The 16,543-nt window shown below is 39.9% G+C and overlaps 1 protein-coding gene across 9 annotated transcripts in view; it reads right to left on the reverse strand.

The window, feature by feature from the left end:
- The window catches only part of LOC100648390 (TWiK family of potassium channels protein 18), a 287,911-nt gene that overhangs the window by 115,524 nt on the left and 155,844 nt on the right, over positions 1-16,543 (reverse strand). For 7 of the 9 annotated variants that reach the window (XM_012320543.3, XM_012320542.3, XM_012320541.3 and 4 more), the window contains exon 4: positions 812-938. The exons of 1 other annotated variant lie outside the window; for it this stretch is intronic. The gene's annotated coding sequence lies outside the window, so the exon portion shown is untranslated. Of the gene's footprint in view, positions 1-811; positions 939-4,676; positions 4,868-16,543 lie in introns of all 9 variants that reach the window. One more of the 9 variants, XM_012320548.3, reaches the window with a different exon arrangement.

Below are 16,543 nucleotides of genomic sequence, written 5' to 3' on the forward strand. Positions count from 1 at the left end.
TCATTCACGCTTCGCTCTACTTTCGTCCTGACCGAATCACTTTGTTTCGACGGACAATAAATGGTCATATGACCTGTGATCAATCTACCGAGAACGGTCTAATAAAATTTCGCTGATCGATCTCACCGATACTTTCTTCTAAATACCGATCGCTGAGAGGCTGGTTTATTGCGTTCCTCGATCTACTCGCTCGAAACGGGCGGCATTTCGAATAATACCGATCTGTTTTAATCCGATTGGTACGAGCGTCGATTATAATCGACGATCGAATAAAATCGGCGATCATCAAACGCGTCCTACAGGAACCTTGTTTACGTCCTGCAACTTTTGATCGAGCAAGTGAGTCGATCGACGTTAGACAGTTTAAATTCGTCCGTGTAAATACAGCGACAACCAAGTTGACGCAGCTTCCGATCGTTCGATCAGGGATAGCTCGTTCGTCTGTCTTTGATTGGTTGTTTCAACTGTAGTTGTCTAATGTAAACGCGGCTATGCAGACTACGGTTCACTTTAGTCGACTGTTTATATCCTCCTGGCTAGTCGTTCTGGACGTTTCGTTCTATCAACTCTTGCGAAACTTCTCAACTTAAAAATAATTATTGGATTTCGATCCATTGAAGGAAGTATCACGGTTCGTTCCATCGAGCGGCGCTACACGGCGAACGAGCGCCGTACGAAAGAGGTTAACGTTACCGGAAAGACTCTACTTTTAAGGCCGCACCTGTGGAACGATGGCGACGAAAAACGTTGGCAAAAGAACAACGGCGGCTAGACAGGGGAAAAACAGAACTGGGAAAATCTTGAAAAATACCTGCGTCTCCTTCGGTTGTTACTGGCTTCTCCGGACAATGGAATGGTTGAGTCACGGGATTCCCGGAGCACCGCAATGCCTCGAGTTATTTTTCAAAAGCTTCGCTTCCCATTTCCTGCTAGCCCGTCTGGAAAGATACGAAAGAAAATTTGTTGTCTTCCGACTCGGTCTTCATACACGCAATAGCTCGTGCAATAAAAACGCGGGCAATAATTCGCTCGCGTTGCCGTTACAAAGGAAGAGGCTCCGTGGTCGGATAGGAAAACAGGAAGCTTTAAGACTGATTCGCGTTACCGCAGCAACAGAGGATAAGACGGTTCGCGATGAAATACCGTGACAGTCATAGTAATGGGTATGATCGATTGAAATCGAGCTAGTGACACGAGAAGTAACGTGATAGTGACGTGACTATAAATTTGGATTAAAAGAGGCTCGCTGGTAAATATATTCACCCTCGCGACAGGGTTACGTTGTTTCGGAACATGCGTGTGAGAATAGACGTCGGATGTGTAAAGTACATCGTGTTTGTACGATAACGCAGGGAACCGTAATTTTATGTTTTCAGATAAATCTTCCACGAGTTTCTTCTTAAACCTATTGCGTTTTTTTTCAGTCAAATCGTCCTTTTCTATCATGTACCAGGAAATTTCTCAAGTTTGAGGAAAACAAGAAAGAATCATTGTCCGTATGCGTGACGATTATTATATTTTGTTTACGACTATTTTCTTAAGTGGTTATAGGCCTTTTATTCGATCAACACAATGGTAAGATTAAGGTATAAGGAAGTCGAGGATCGCAGCAGGGTTAATACTATTATAAATAAGAGAAGCCTGTTTAGAAAGATGCGAAAGATTGCGTTTCTGTCTTATCGCTAATATGAATGTAATAAAAAGAATATTGAAAAATATCATTAATCAAAGAGTTTGGTATTCGTAAATGGTAGGACAGAGAGTGGTAGCTTTCTCTTTTATCGTCTTGTTTCAATACCATAAAAGCAATTCAATATTTGATTTCGTTGCCAAGATTCTCTCTTGCACGGTGTTTCTTCCGAAAACGTATTTGGTTTTCATTGAAAAACGCCCGCTTTACGTATCATTGAATTATACAAATTTTCTCATCGACAGTTTACGTTTGCAAATACCGTAAATCGAGCGAGGAATTTCAAACTGAAACATTTTGGCAGTGAAATATGTAATTGCTAACGTAAATGTGTAAAGACATATTCCGCGTCGTTCACTGTGCTTGTAGTTGAAATTATCTTAACTACGCGGTAAATTCGGCGGAAAAATTGCCACAGAAATTCATGGATTCAAAGTGGCAACGTTTCCTGGAGAAGAACGGTCGCGGCATTATGGAAATTATTGTCAGCGACAGAAATACAATGCGTCGAACAACTGGTGAACGTTAGCGTGTGCGACGTGTCTCTATGAAATCATCTAACGTTGAAGCAGTGGGAGAGGAAAAAAAAAAGAAACAGGGGAAATAGGAGAACGTAAGGTGAGAGGGCATGAAACGGGCAACAAGAGTCGTGAAGCATGAACCTTTACGATATTTGAAAAAAGAAATAAACGTGGAAAATGGATGATGGGTGTGGGCAAGGAAAGGAATATGAAACGCGGAAGAAGCTTGACGGGATAAAGGCAAGGGTGATAAAGCGTAAAATGCAATATCTCTGTCTACTCGTTTGAAACGTTAGTTTTAACGTTCCGAAGTGATCAATTAAGGTTAACGTCATGTTTTTCACGCAAATTTCTATCGGAAGCATCATTTTCTGTTTCGATGCGTAGTCTTTGACGCTGATATTATGACCTCGCGCGTGACAAGCTACCTTGACTGTCACGCAATTTTATACATACATGTACGTATCTCACCATAGAAGTTGTAATAAATTGAAATATATTACACCTTAACATTTATTTCTTGAAAAATACAATATTGCATTTTCGTACCTTCTCTCTGCAACTGTTCTATGGCTCACTCATAGCGTTGGAAATATTTTGGTCGATGTAGTTTGTCGTATTTTAATCATTTTTAAGATAATTTAATAGAACGTAGATCATTGATGATCACCGTGGAAGTTATCGCGTTAATATTATCCAAAGTATTTTTCGAAGAGTTTGCTTGAGTGTACTAAGGGAGCAATCCACGTTTTCGCGAAATTGTATGCCCTTAATTTGTTATTTGAAATACATTTATTGCTATTAAACGCACAGGGGTTGTACAACCCTAAAAAATGTAATCATTCTGCATTCATAAAATGATTTCTAAACCTCGATTTTTGATTCCAATAGTCGATCGTACAAATAGTTAGAGATAGTTTTCTCCATAATATCCATGTCATAGTTACTCAAAGTATTAATTAATATTTCAGCATGCATCCTATTTGCTTCCATGGAACTCATTTCTACGCGTACAACGCCTCTTCTTCTTATTTTTATTCGTAGATTCAATGACATTATACAGATACTTCGTAAGCCGTTATGCATTTTACTCATCTATAATATTAAAATCTTGTCGCAAAACAGCACAAAGATTTTTCAAGTGTGTGTAGATAGGTGAACATGTGCGCGTGTGTAAAACCAACGAGAGGCAGAGGTTGCATGCAGCTCGATATTCCGCTTTAACGAGCAAAGAGCGCTGCGTGTAGAGCGGTTCGCAGATAATTTCGGTGAAAAAGGGACAGCGGGACGGGAAAAGAAAACGACGCCATACAAAATGAAATTTCCCTTTTCCGTCACCACTTATACGATGCACTCTGTGGTTCCGAGACGCTCGACCATAAACGAGACAGAGGATGGAGGTACTTCGGTCATACTTTGATGCCACCACGACCTCCATAACCCCCTGTTTTTTTATACGCACAGAAACGACGCTTCTTGGTTTGCATTTTCGCCAAGAATAGCGAACGGAGTCGCATTTAGCTTTCTTTTTTCCTCCGCTGGGAAACCTAGTATTTAATGTAAATTTTGTACGGGTTCTTTTAAAACGGAGAAACTTTGATGAACGAAACGGGAGAAATTCGAAGCCAAACATGCTGGAAATAACGTAACCTAAAATAAAATAATACAAAGAATAATTGGAAATTGTATATTACCTAGGCTTATCGCTAGGCTGTGAATTGTTATGAGTCTACATATAAGAAATTTTTAAGTGTAAAATTACATAAAATGCACATAATATAAAAGATGTATAAAATATTCAAAGCGTAATGCTTTCTATATCACGTGGTAGAACAATTTTTCACCGATATTCTAGTTTTTAAACTATATTCTGAGAAATATAAATTTTCGTAAAAATCCACGGTCTACTTATCGCTGGCGGATCATCATTTATTTCAATTATTACAAAATAAACTGAAAATTAATTCTATATCCGTTTCGCGATATCCAAACGGAACACAGCGCACCAACTACGTCCAACTTATTCGCATTCATTTCCCTGTAAACAGAGTTAAATTTCCAAGGGAACTTCTCACAATTTTCCATCACAATTCATCAAACGCTTGACACACTATGTTTTACCGTGAAACCATAATACCAGAACTCTGCGTTTCACAGACTCGGTCGGTCTCCTTCCTCTTCTATACAAGAAAGTTGCAAGGCGAAATTGCAAGGTGCACGAGTAAGGACTAAGGTATAGTATTGTTCGAGGCAGATCTCAAGAAGTTCTTGACGCGAGCACGTCTCGCCTGTCCCTTGGTAGATCGAAGCTAGCCAAACGAGAAGACGTATCGAACGGGGTGTTCATCCAGACAGCAGGAGCGAAAGGGAAAGATAAGACAGAGGAAGAAGGAGAGAGAGAGAGAGGAAGAGAAACAGAGAGCGGGGGACGAAAGAGAGAGTGTTGATCGTAGATCGCTACGAACCAGTCTGTCTTCTCAACCCCTTTTCCAACGGGACGAGTCCACAGAAGCAGTCAGCCAAGACGGATTGTCCTCGGTGAAACTTCCTTAATTATCTCGCGGTTCCAGGAATAATTCGGTCGATTCGAACAGGGTGGTTTACAAATCCGGTCGACATCTTGCGACAAACAAGCCGTCGCTCGTTGGGGACAAACCTGCAAAACGAACATAAAGGAGATGGGGGAGTGGCGAAGAAGAGGATTCGACTCGCTTTACTCTCCTTCGAAACTGTAATTCGGGTCCCCAGACCTTTGCCGCAGTTCGACTTTCCTACCTGTTCACGTTCGCCCATTGTCATTCGATTCGACGATTCTACGAATTTTTCCAGCGGCGGTAGCCTTTCACAAATTCGATCGCGCAGCTCAAAGTTTAGTCGAACTCCTTCTTGAGAAGCGCTATATACTGTTCTCTGATGAACATTTCACCGATGCGATTCGGTGGAAGTAGCGTACGAAGCTTCGAGTAGAAACGAAATACGATAGAGACGCTTGATTATTTTGATATCGAATTTAGAGAAGTCAAAATCGTTGAAACGGCGCGAGTATTGTTTTTCCCAGCGTTCGACGTCGGCTATGGTATCGCGTTGGAAATAACAAAAATTTTCGGATTTCAGATCGCCATTGACGTCAAACATTTCTGGCACAAGTAAAATGACAAACGAGTAACGGGAAGCAAGCAACATGCGCGAATGACAAAACAGTCCAAAATTGTTCGAAAACTGGAACGGACGTTAGCTGGCTGTGTAAAAAATAGTAATGGAAAAGCCAATGTATGGACCTTGTGTCGTACGAAAAACATTCGAACCCTCAACTTCGAAATTCGTATAAATATTACTTACCTGTATGTTCAAAGATTACTCGTAGATCCATGCATTTTTAATTTTATTCGACGTTAACAAAAAAGAGAAGAAAGAACACTGATCATTAATTTTCAATCGAACTTGATATTACTAGTTAAATAGAACGTAAACGGCAAAACATGGCGAGATGGTTCCATAACCTGGAGAGGCAATAAGTTGCATGTACTAAAATCCGATTAGTTTGATTTAAAAAATATTTTAATTGGAAATGAAAACCAAATAAAAGGAAATACATGCCATGAAACGGGTGATTCAGAGGCTGAAATAAACAGGGTGATGCAGAAGTCGTGAAAAGATCGATAGAACTATTCATAATATTTTTTAATTGAATTTCTTTTCTTTCGTTCGAGAACTTCTAAAGTTGTATCTGGAAGATCGATTATGGAAGGTTACGGCGTTACTCGACGAATTGAAATGATAAAGTTCTATTTGCAGAAATTGAGTTTCGATTAAACCTTTCGATAGACTTGACAGTTTCTAATTTTTTCCATTTATGTTGCCTCGTGGACAACCTGTAAATACGTAAATAAACTTAAGGGCCATCGAGTAACTGAAAGAGAATATTCGAGCCGAAATACGGAAGTTAGCGGCAGATACTGTCATGGAGAATGTTCTTAGGAGCTCAACTTTGAGAGGCTGAGGATGACGAGCACTCACGTAACTTAGTTTTTCATAGGTAGCTCAATGAAATTTTCACGCGACTATACTTTATTGGTTCGCAAAGAGATAAATTTTAAATTAAATATTTTTTTAAATTATCAATATAAACGGCTTCGCGACTTTAGCAACATGTAACCTGTAGTCTTGCGGAATTGAAATTTCCAAGATAAATCGCTGGTTATATCCTAACAAGTTTGTATTATAAGAGAAGTGAGCATTCTTGAAGATGGAACGATAACACGGAGGAGTTTATAGTCGATAAATCGAAGTTTCTGTTTTGAAAGCAATGTTCTCAAGTACATACTTGAATTGTCGGATTCTCTCCTGAGACGTGATATGTCAGAAATACTTATTGAGATTCTCTGTTACAGAGACACTCTAAAACAAGCATGCTCGATATCTGACATTTCCCGCGAGAATTTTACTCCTGATTCTCACCTTGGCGGGCATCTTTATCGATTCGCTTTTAGCATAAACAGCAGACAAATTATCCTACGATACTCGCTCATCCTTCCAACAGTATTTTCACACTTAATATCCTCGTTACAAGTTTTTAGTAAGACGTTTCCGGATCTACGTTTACACATTTTTTCCTATTTTTGCTCGTAGAACATAGCAGTAAAGTTCGATCGTTTAACTTTGAAACTCCTTAGAGTTTGGTACAAATTCAAAGTAAGACGTATGGTTGAAAGCCTCGCTGCATACTGATCGTTCATCGAAGAAAAATTCTCGTTGCACGATGCCCCTGAAGTGTTTGTAACATATAAAAATGTTGCAGTTCTTACAGTGATATCTTCGAACGAGTGAAATGTCAAAATATTAAATCGTATACTGGCGACCATAAGTGCTGTGACAGTTAACTTAAATTCAATGCTTTTCGCTGGTTTCGTTCTTCGCTTGTTTTTAATTACAAATCTGTTAATCCAGCTCGTACGTGTCTCACAACGTACAACGCTAAATAAAGTTATTAGAAAAGTAAAATGGAATAGTACAATTTATTAGAGTTTTGCAATAACTGGAATACGGGTGGAGGAAAGTTCCATTATAATCTGCAGACTTCGTTTCCCTTGCTGCTTTGCCTCTCCGTTGCATTTCAAATTTATCACAATAGAAAAGTTCTAAATAGAGCGAACGAATGAAGCGCGTTAATCCGATAATTCCCGAGCGTGCGTCTAACCTAGCAAATAACAATGTTTGGAAAATAGAAGGAATCACAGCTCGATATTCACAGTTGAACAGCAACGAACCGAAACGCGCCATGAGAAGTGAAAGCAAACGTACAGGTAGATACGTTAACGAAATTAAAACAAACTAGCAAGTAATTCGCTAAATACACGTGCGAGAGGAACGTTTTGGAACGTGTCGGCCAAGCCGTAGGATAGTTTCGTTCGGATTTCGGACCAGCACGTTTGGCATGACGATACGAATTTGCAACTCGACAGTTTGCCGAGTTCCTTTACGAACCGGATGCCACGAACTTTACGTTCAACTGAAGATACAGCGAAATAGAATCGGGAGGTTAGCTCGACCAGAAACTGGAGGAACGGATGCCCGTATCCAGACGATGCCGGCGGTCGTTCCTGCGAGGTTTGTGTTTTCCAGACGACAGCCAGAGCTTTCGAAACTAAGCCTAAGGGTGTGAGACGAACGTGTCCTCGATGCGACGATGCTAACGATACTTGGACGAAAGAGGGTGGATATGGTGCTTCGAATGCCAAGAAAGCTGGCCTGGATCCTGCTAAACGAGCAAAACGATCGACAAAACTAAAGATAGAAGTTCGTTTGGCAAACGGCCCGTGATGGTCAGCCTTAAGCTCTGTCCGTAGTGACATTTATTGCGCCACCTATCTTACCATCCACGGCTTTCACCGGCAAAAGTATTCTCTTAACAACCGTGACATCGCACGTACGATTCCTCGCGAAACGCGTCGTTCAATGTAATTCGTTCTCTTACCGATTGGATCCGACTAATGGACATTTAATCGCCAGGGACAGCTTGCTTCGTCGCCTCTATTCGCGGTTTTAGTCTGCCGTGATTTATCTCAGCATTCTACCTACAGTTTAGACGAAATGTAGCAAACAAATGTATTTTTAAATAATGTATATTATTACAAGGCGAGGATAAGGAAATCTTTGCAACTTTTCGTGCGAATAGTTCTTAGTAATCGGAGCATGGTTCTCGATACAGAGGCTACAAAAGGTACTTGTAAATAGATGGTACATTTATACTGTACGTGTGAAAGTGTATGCGAGCTTTGAAGCACGTCCAGGTCTTGGTTGAGACAAAAGCGATTAAAAGGTGTTAGAAGTTATTAAAAGCCATTAGAAGCGATTGGAAGAAATCAGAAAAAAACAAACAACCAAGCGAGTAGATTATCGAATCCTTCAGAGAGTAAAGTATATGTAGAGCTGAATAATTTGTAATTAAATTTCAAACTATTTGTTTTTCCAAATCCTCTCTATACCTTAACAGTACGTACTTTTATTTTCCAATGAAGCGTCTTCTTATCAGGTTCCATATTTTACTCGCGTAGCATAAAATTTATATAGCCACAAATGATTGAAATTTAATATACACAGACTTAATTAAATAGTATATAAATGCAATAGTGAATACAATAACTGTTACATCGAGCGACACTCTACCTAGATCAGGGCACACACCGCGGGTAAGATGACAACCAAAAGTCCGCAGATCCTTACTGAATACCCTCAATAGTCTCAAGTAGCCTCCACAAATCTCAGGAATTTTTTAGTTAAGGTCCTTCAGACCGAACAAGTATTCTTTCACTGAATTGTTTTCTAAAGTTTACTGCCCACCACGGGTTGACACGGAGAAGTTTCTTTTCTCACATAGGAGGCCTCCCACTAGCAACTTTATCTCGGGAACGGTTAGCATCCTTCCTCACCCACCACCATAGCAAATAATCAATTAACAACGAAGCCTATTTTCCTCACTCTCCTAGGCAAAATTGTCATCAACAAATCCGATGGTCTCATGCGCTAGACACACCCATCCTTAGCTTTCCTCCGCCACAGCATCGTCATCGAACTTCACTGATTTTCCATCTCTCAAACAGTCAATATCCTTTTGACCGGGTTTACACCCTTAGATCAGTCACTTATTTAACTAATACATACGCACGAGCGTAACTATCTTCTTTACAAAGTTGTCGGAATAAACTGTGATTTATAACTTGTTATATCAGTGTCATATTCAATTTAAATACCTCTATTACCCTAACCGAAATAGGGGGTCGATCATTTCGTGGCGTCGATTATCTAATCGTAACGGGAATTTACGACTCCCGTTGACGTGCTTTCTCGCGATCGCGTCTTTCGGCGAGTGGTCGAAACAACAACGTAGAAATACTTTTCGTAGAGACAGGAAATTAATTTAATTTCATGCGGTTATATGGAGGAGATACGATAAAGTAGTTTACTGGTGGAAAGTATCTGCATTTAAAGCTACAGTCGTTCTCTTGCAATATTTCGAAGTCGACATCGTACACAGAATTTATGTACATGAAATAATTTCTACATCAAAGTTATTTGAACTGAATTTGTGTCTTGAAGGGAAATTGAATAACCTTTATGACTTTATAATACGCCATGTGTTACGCTTGAGATATTGCATTCACCTACCTATATAACTTCGCTAAAACACTCTCGATTTTTATCTGTTCGTAGCGGCTTTTATTTTTGAGCAATTTCGGTAAATGATCCAGAGCGAATTCTCGTTCTATCGTGAAATATAACATTTCTTAAATTTCGATGACGACGCGTGCAATTTCGAAATATAGGATTTAAAAATAAAATCGATTACGCAGCGAAACATAACGGATTGGTTTTTAATTGGAGACATTATACAGTTTAAAGCGGTCCGTGAATACGTATCGATAATTCACGGACTGCGTATCGACAACTCTATAAACGTATCTAGGGAAATCATAAGAGCGTAAAGTTGTAATTTACGAGGCTATACGTACATTCGATCGTCGAGGCAGAAAATACATCTGCTTCGAAATTTCTGTTTCCTACCAATATGAATATCATTTTGAAGTAAATTCTCGGTTGTTCGAAGGAACGTATTTCAAGTTTAATAACCAGGCAAATTATATCGCAAAATATGAACAAATATCTACCGAGGCATCTCTTCTGTATAGCATAATTTTTTATTAGATGAATTTTCAACGGTAAACACGATTCGTTTATCGTTTAACAAACGGAGGTAATTGATCTTTAACGTAGACAAACGAATCTGCTCTTTGATAAAAGCTGCTTAATTTCCAAACACTAATATCGCGAAATTTTAATATCGATTTACAATTATTTCAAGCCTTCTATCAATCGCCATAGTTGAGCATAAATTTTCACTGGTTTAATGGATTTTACATCGGTGCGCGTATCAAGGGCTCGCCATGTCGCCGTTTATCAAAATGTTATTATTCGGATAATCGTTAATTGCGTTGTAATGTAATTAAATGATTTGTTATCTCGCCATTCTAGATAAACTCGAAATTTTACATGTACATCGCATAATCGCGTATCTTCGCAGGGCTCTCCGATTTTCATTACGTTCACGTCAAAACATAAACGATTCCATAGGTTGGAAAAAGTGCTACGTAAAAGTTAGTCACGTCGTCAGACACTTTTACTCAACGTCACACGTTTTCCACGCGTTTAGTATGTAACAACTGTTTACGATAAATATACATACGTGTAAATTATATAGATATAGCCGATAAATTAAACACGTCGCTACATTATGATATAACGACGTTATTGATGAAGCACTCAAAATAGCTTTACAAGTGCTGAGTTTTAAACTATCCATTAGCCTATCCATAAATGCCATAATCAATCAACGCTTACATACGTTTTACGTAGGTATTAGTATTCGCAGCCGAGCGGAACTCCCTAATATCGGCGTGTAATACGATAAATTAATACTCGAAGTAATTTCTGTCGAATCATGAAATGAAATAAAACGGTCAAGAGGAGTCGAACGATCGAACTTGAAATAACTTACTATCGAGCAAGATTTAGAAGCGTGTGTACGTACGACGAGTATGCTATTGATCGTACGTAGCAAGGACAGATGCTGAAATTAATCTTAATCGAAGGTTCAAATCCCGCAGCACGATGGAGCAAATTTCTGAATGAAAACGTGCGAACCACAAAATTATTCAACTCTGCGGATCATCGTGGAGGTGCGGTCGGGAATGTCTTCCGAAAATCTGAGACTTAATATTCATAGCAGGAGCGCGTCCCGCCGCGACCCCTGAATCCATTACCGACTTTCACGGGACCGATTAGTAATGAGGTCGGGATTTCATCCGACTTGCAGGATCGGCGGGGGATGGCAAAAAGAAGCGCGACGTCGTTTCCTGGAGTCTCGCGCTTCGCAGGAATATTAATCGAGCGAGAACAAGGCGGAAGCGAAGCGGGCTCGGCAATTCGTCGTCGGGCGTTCGAGTGGCGCGACGTCGGAACTGAAGAAGAATCGGCGAACGGAGGGTGAAAAACGGCTGACGAAGTAAAGGGCAAATGGTCGGTGCTCGTCCGCCAGAAGGATTTAAAACGGTCGAGTAAGCGGTAAATTCTAGGCTGGCTTCGTGCCTCGTGACCGATTCCATGGCGAATAAGTACGATGATACCTCGGGCAAGGGCCTATTCAAGCCCTTTCATTCCGCGCTTCTAGCTTCTAGCTTCTCGATTCAGGACGAGTATATCTTATTCAGTCAATTCCGAGCTATGCGACGTGTCCGCTATCCTAAGAAAATTGAATCGCTAAAAGAGTCACGGCAGACCGCGTGCGGTCTTCGACGAGCAAGAGCTCGGTCGTTTCGAGTAGAAAGTCGAGTGGAGACCGTCGGAATATAGTCACGGACACGAGCCGTGATTTTTCTCAGGAGGTCAATCTACTCCGACGAATACGTGCCGAAGGATGAATACCGATGCTTCGGTCACCCTCGTGCCGAGGATGCCTCGCGAATGCCGTTCATCGTTTAGGGATCATTTCACCCTCGTCGATTTTACGGACCTGTTCATTAGGGGATCGTGATCGCTCGAGTGTCGGAACACCGACTTTGTGCATCCGCTCGCTCGGAAGCTATTTCCGATGATCTATCCCGGGTATTTACATCGAATTAATTCCATCTTTAGCCTTCTGCCGTTATTACGCGTCCGACGTTCTCAAGATCGCTTTTCAGTTAAAGAGTTCGAGATTAAAACACGTATCCGTGGAAATAAGGGACGAGATTTTTCGGATTTTCTAATTAAAGGTATTTTATAAATTCTTGTACTCGTACAGCTTCGAATGGAAATAACATGCCGTGTCAAACTCTAAAATAAAAGTAAAAGATACCAGTGTATTATGAAAAATGTATAAAAGAACGCAAAAGGATATTTCGAATAAATAGCAAAGCAATGCTACAAAGGTGGAGAGTAATAAACGAAGCTGCGACGGTTCTAACGAGAATTAAAATTTCTAGAACAATTAACGATGAAACATTAGCCATCTCAAAATTTGTAGAATGCTTATGTGTCGCTAATACGTCAGAACAAGCGGATTGCGAGTACTGATACTGACCACGACTGGGTTTGTAAAGGTAACTCCATTTCGAGGACCTTCGAGTCTAACTTAGTTTTCACTGTACCAATTGCCCAGTCGGCTAGGCAACCACGTACGTAGTTACGGCTTGTTTGTGACGGATGTTACCACCATGGAACGAGAATCGTTTCTACGACGGAAGGAAATCAAGACGAATAAGTGTCGGTCAAATGATACGGATATTTCACTCGCGCTATGTATTGGCGTTCCGCTTAAGGATATCTTCAGTTACTTTATTTTATTAAAGTGGTTCGTGCAATTCGCCGTATGAGTGGCAGCTGCTACCAACCGTTAATTTGGAAATGGATTTCTTTTTATGAAAACATGATAAAACCATTAGCAAACTTACGTACTATAGGAAAAAATATAAATCGAAACGACTATTGTTTTCTCATCTTGCAAAAAAGAAATTATAAAATTCTCTAGATAATAAATTATATTTGAATATTTGTTAGGAAAAAGTGGGAAACATCTTTTTATTCAATCAATCCATCGTCTTGTACCTTAGTTGCGAAATCTATTCGCTTAAATCCGGCAATATATTCAGATATATACTGCTAACTGTGATAGAACCAATTTATGGAATATGAAGGGAAGGTAAATTACCAAAGCGGAGGGAAAGGTATGGATCCAAAGCAACTAATAGAAACTCGAACTCTGAAATTTGGAAAATTGCTCGAAGAACTAACTTTTGCAAAGTCAAATCGAAATTTTGAAATTTGGCAAATATTAATCTCGCACGGCATTCAGCTATAATTGGAATACCATTTTGGAAATTGAGAAAATTTTCCAACTCCGGATTACCAGATTTAATAGCTTGTTTAGCAAACGTACTAGCAAAGTCCTTCGCGTGCTTTTCGGTAATTTTTCATGCTCGACAAGTTGATGGAAAACGAACGAAACAACGATAAGCGTGAAACTCGGAAGAGAAACGAGGAACCGGCGAGGGTTGGGTAGTTTTTAACATCAAGACAGAATCGTTTATCAAAGAAACTTTTAGCCGCTTCCAGTCGTTCAGATAGCGAGATCAAGCTGGCGAATCGACTAAATCCTTATTTACCACGTCGTGTAAACGTGAAGCGAAATCCCGCGAGCGAAGAGCGAGGGATGATCGTTGCGGAAGAAAGATCGACCGAAATAAAGGAAAACTGACAAGGGTCGGCAACGCGTTAAAGACTCGAATACCGCTTGTACCTCTTTCTCGTTGAATCAGGATGGTTCCAAGTTAACAACTCGAGAAATGTCTTGACAATGTCGTCCAGGATGATTTGTTGTTTCCTTTGTTAAAAAGCGTTTTGCAGAAAATGTAATATGCAGGATGTAACTGAAACAACTCGGACAATTTATATACAAACATTTTATAATCAAGATATAAATTAAAATCTGACCTTTTTAGTAAAATGAAGAGAACGTTTAGTTTTTATTATGCAATACCTATTGTGCAACTTGTTCTTGAAAAATCGAGATAATTCTTAAGTAGTAACTGGGAAAATTTCTCCACGATGTCGTCCAGAAACGTTCGTTGTTTCCTTTTCCAAGGAAAATATAACTTACAAACGTTTAATAATCAAGGTATAATCAGGTATATTCTAAACACACGTACATTCTAAACACGTTGACTGCCACAGTGGTGATCGATGACCCACGTTACTAAATTTAGTATGATCGTAATGAGATAATTCCACCGATTAAAAAATGATTACGTGAACGATCCGGATAACAAATGCCACGTTGTAGTACGTATATTTCGATGTATTTCAGCTCCCACAGCAAGATATATAAAATTCGCATGGCAATCAACGTGTTAAACGAGATAAAGAGAATTTTCAGATTTTACTACGCGATGCTAGGAAACCGGGCTTGTTGGCAGTCAGAACGAAATTTGCTTGGCGTGTATTTGAATTTAGCGCAGTCTGCGCGTTGCACAATACGATTCTGTCTAACCTTTCTATGGCCACACGTCGAGCCCCGTCTCAGGGACTGTACCGGTAGTTGCACGTGGTACATTACGAGCATTCCCAAATTTCGAGCATAGGGTGAACATACATAGGTGGCCAGGTACATTGGTATGGGTTTATACGAGTCACATAATAACTCGCAACGGTACATCGACGAACCGTACATTGAGCAAGGCGTGTCACCGACGCATGTATTTACTCAATACTGGATATAATGTCACATCCGTTGCATAAGTGTGTACGCGTGCGTCTGCAGTTGAAATGTATACTACAAGTCCATTTAGAGCGGTTGATCGGAATATGTTACAACGATGAATCGTCTTATCGTCTACAATGCATTTACTAATGTATGACAACATTATCATCTTATCATTGCTTGAACGTAGAAACGAATTTTTATTGGATATGTTTTCACACCGGTAAACTTATTATCAGTTGGAAGAAGAACTAGTCGTCATGGATTTCCATTGAAACACAGTAAACATCATTTACAGATCGTATATTTTTATGCAATTATGAGAAATTGAAAGATATAAAAAATATAGAAACATATGAAAACATTCAAAGTATAATATTCTTTATGATACTTAGTAGGTAAATCTAGATCTTACTCTTTGAATAAAGGAATTAAGCAAACGGTACGAAGTTATTGATTTGACAAAGGAATCTGAATAAAAATCCGCAACCTGATTATTTAATTCGCTCTGTAATACAACCGATAATCTTGACACCGTTCTCGCGTGCTGATTAAAAATAGGACACCGGGCATATTCGGCTATACCAGTCTTCACGTTCGTCACGTACATTATTCGTGTCACGAAATGCGAAGAACTTGTCGTTCAGATTTTTACGCGCTTTAATCGTGTAATAAATAAGGCAAATATCCGAAATTTCCGACGTTGAAAATTTCAGTAGTTGTCCTGTTATTCTGCCAGCAAATGTTTCAACGCTCAACTTAGCGTGTCGCCGTTTCTTTTCCCCTTTGATACGCAGAAAAAGTATAATAAAGTGGAGAAAATGGGGACGAATGGCGACGGTAAGATAAGCAAATAACAAACAGCATCCGAGGTGCGGCACGAGAAGCAGTAACAAGGCTAGGAAGGTAGATGCAAAGGAGAGAGAGAGGCAGGGGAAAGGATAAAACGAAGGACAGTGGTATACACGTGCATGAAACGAAGTGGCTACTCCAATTTGCAGAAAGACTAAAAGCGAATAAAACTGTCCGAAAGGCACGTAAATAAGCGAGAAAACGATGTCTACGTAACAATAGAAAGGGGAAGAAAGAGGTTAGCTTGACAGGAGAGAAAGGAGAAGTGAAAAGAGAGTGTACGGCGCATCTCTCCGGCTGCTATCGTTATTCGTTTCATTTTATCTTTTTCCCCTCCCCCTTGACGTAATCCCCTTTCTTTGTCATCATGCATTACAGATGCGTTTTCCAAAGGACTGAAAGAGTGTACTGCAGCACGACGCTTTATAGAATATCAGTTTCCATACGAGGAGATTGAACCAGGCAAAGCTCCTCTCCCTTTATGCGCCTTTATCAGCCTCTTTTTATCGACCTTGTACCTGCCGCATATTCTACGCACGTAAGCTCGTTCGATCAAAAGCCTCCTCATCGAATTCCATGCTGTTAATTATTTCGGGATTATTCCTGCTTAGAACCCACTGCCAAGGAAGGAATTCCGATTCCTTTCAAAGGAATCGTTGTGATCAAAACGCCAAGAACAACGCGAGAATG

The sequence above is a fragment of the Bombus terrestris genome, chromosome 3 (genome assembly GCF_910591885.1).
Source record: "Bombus terrestris chromosome 3, iyBomTerr1.2, whole genome shotgun sequence".
Taxonomy (NCBI): domain Eukaryota; kingdom Metazoa; phylum Arthropoda; class Insecta; order Hymenoptera; family Apidae; genus Bombus; species Bombus terrestris.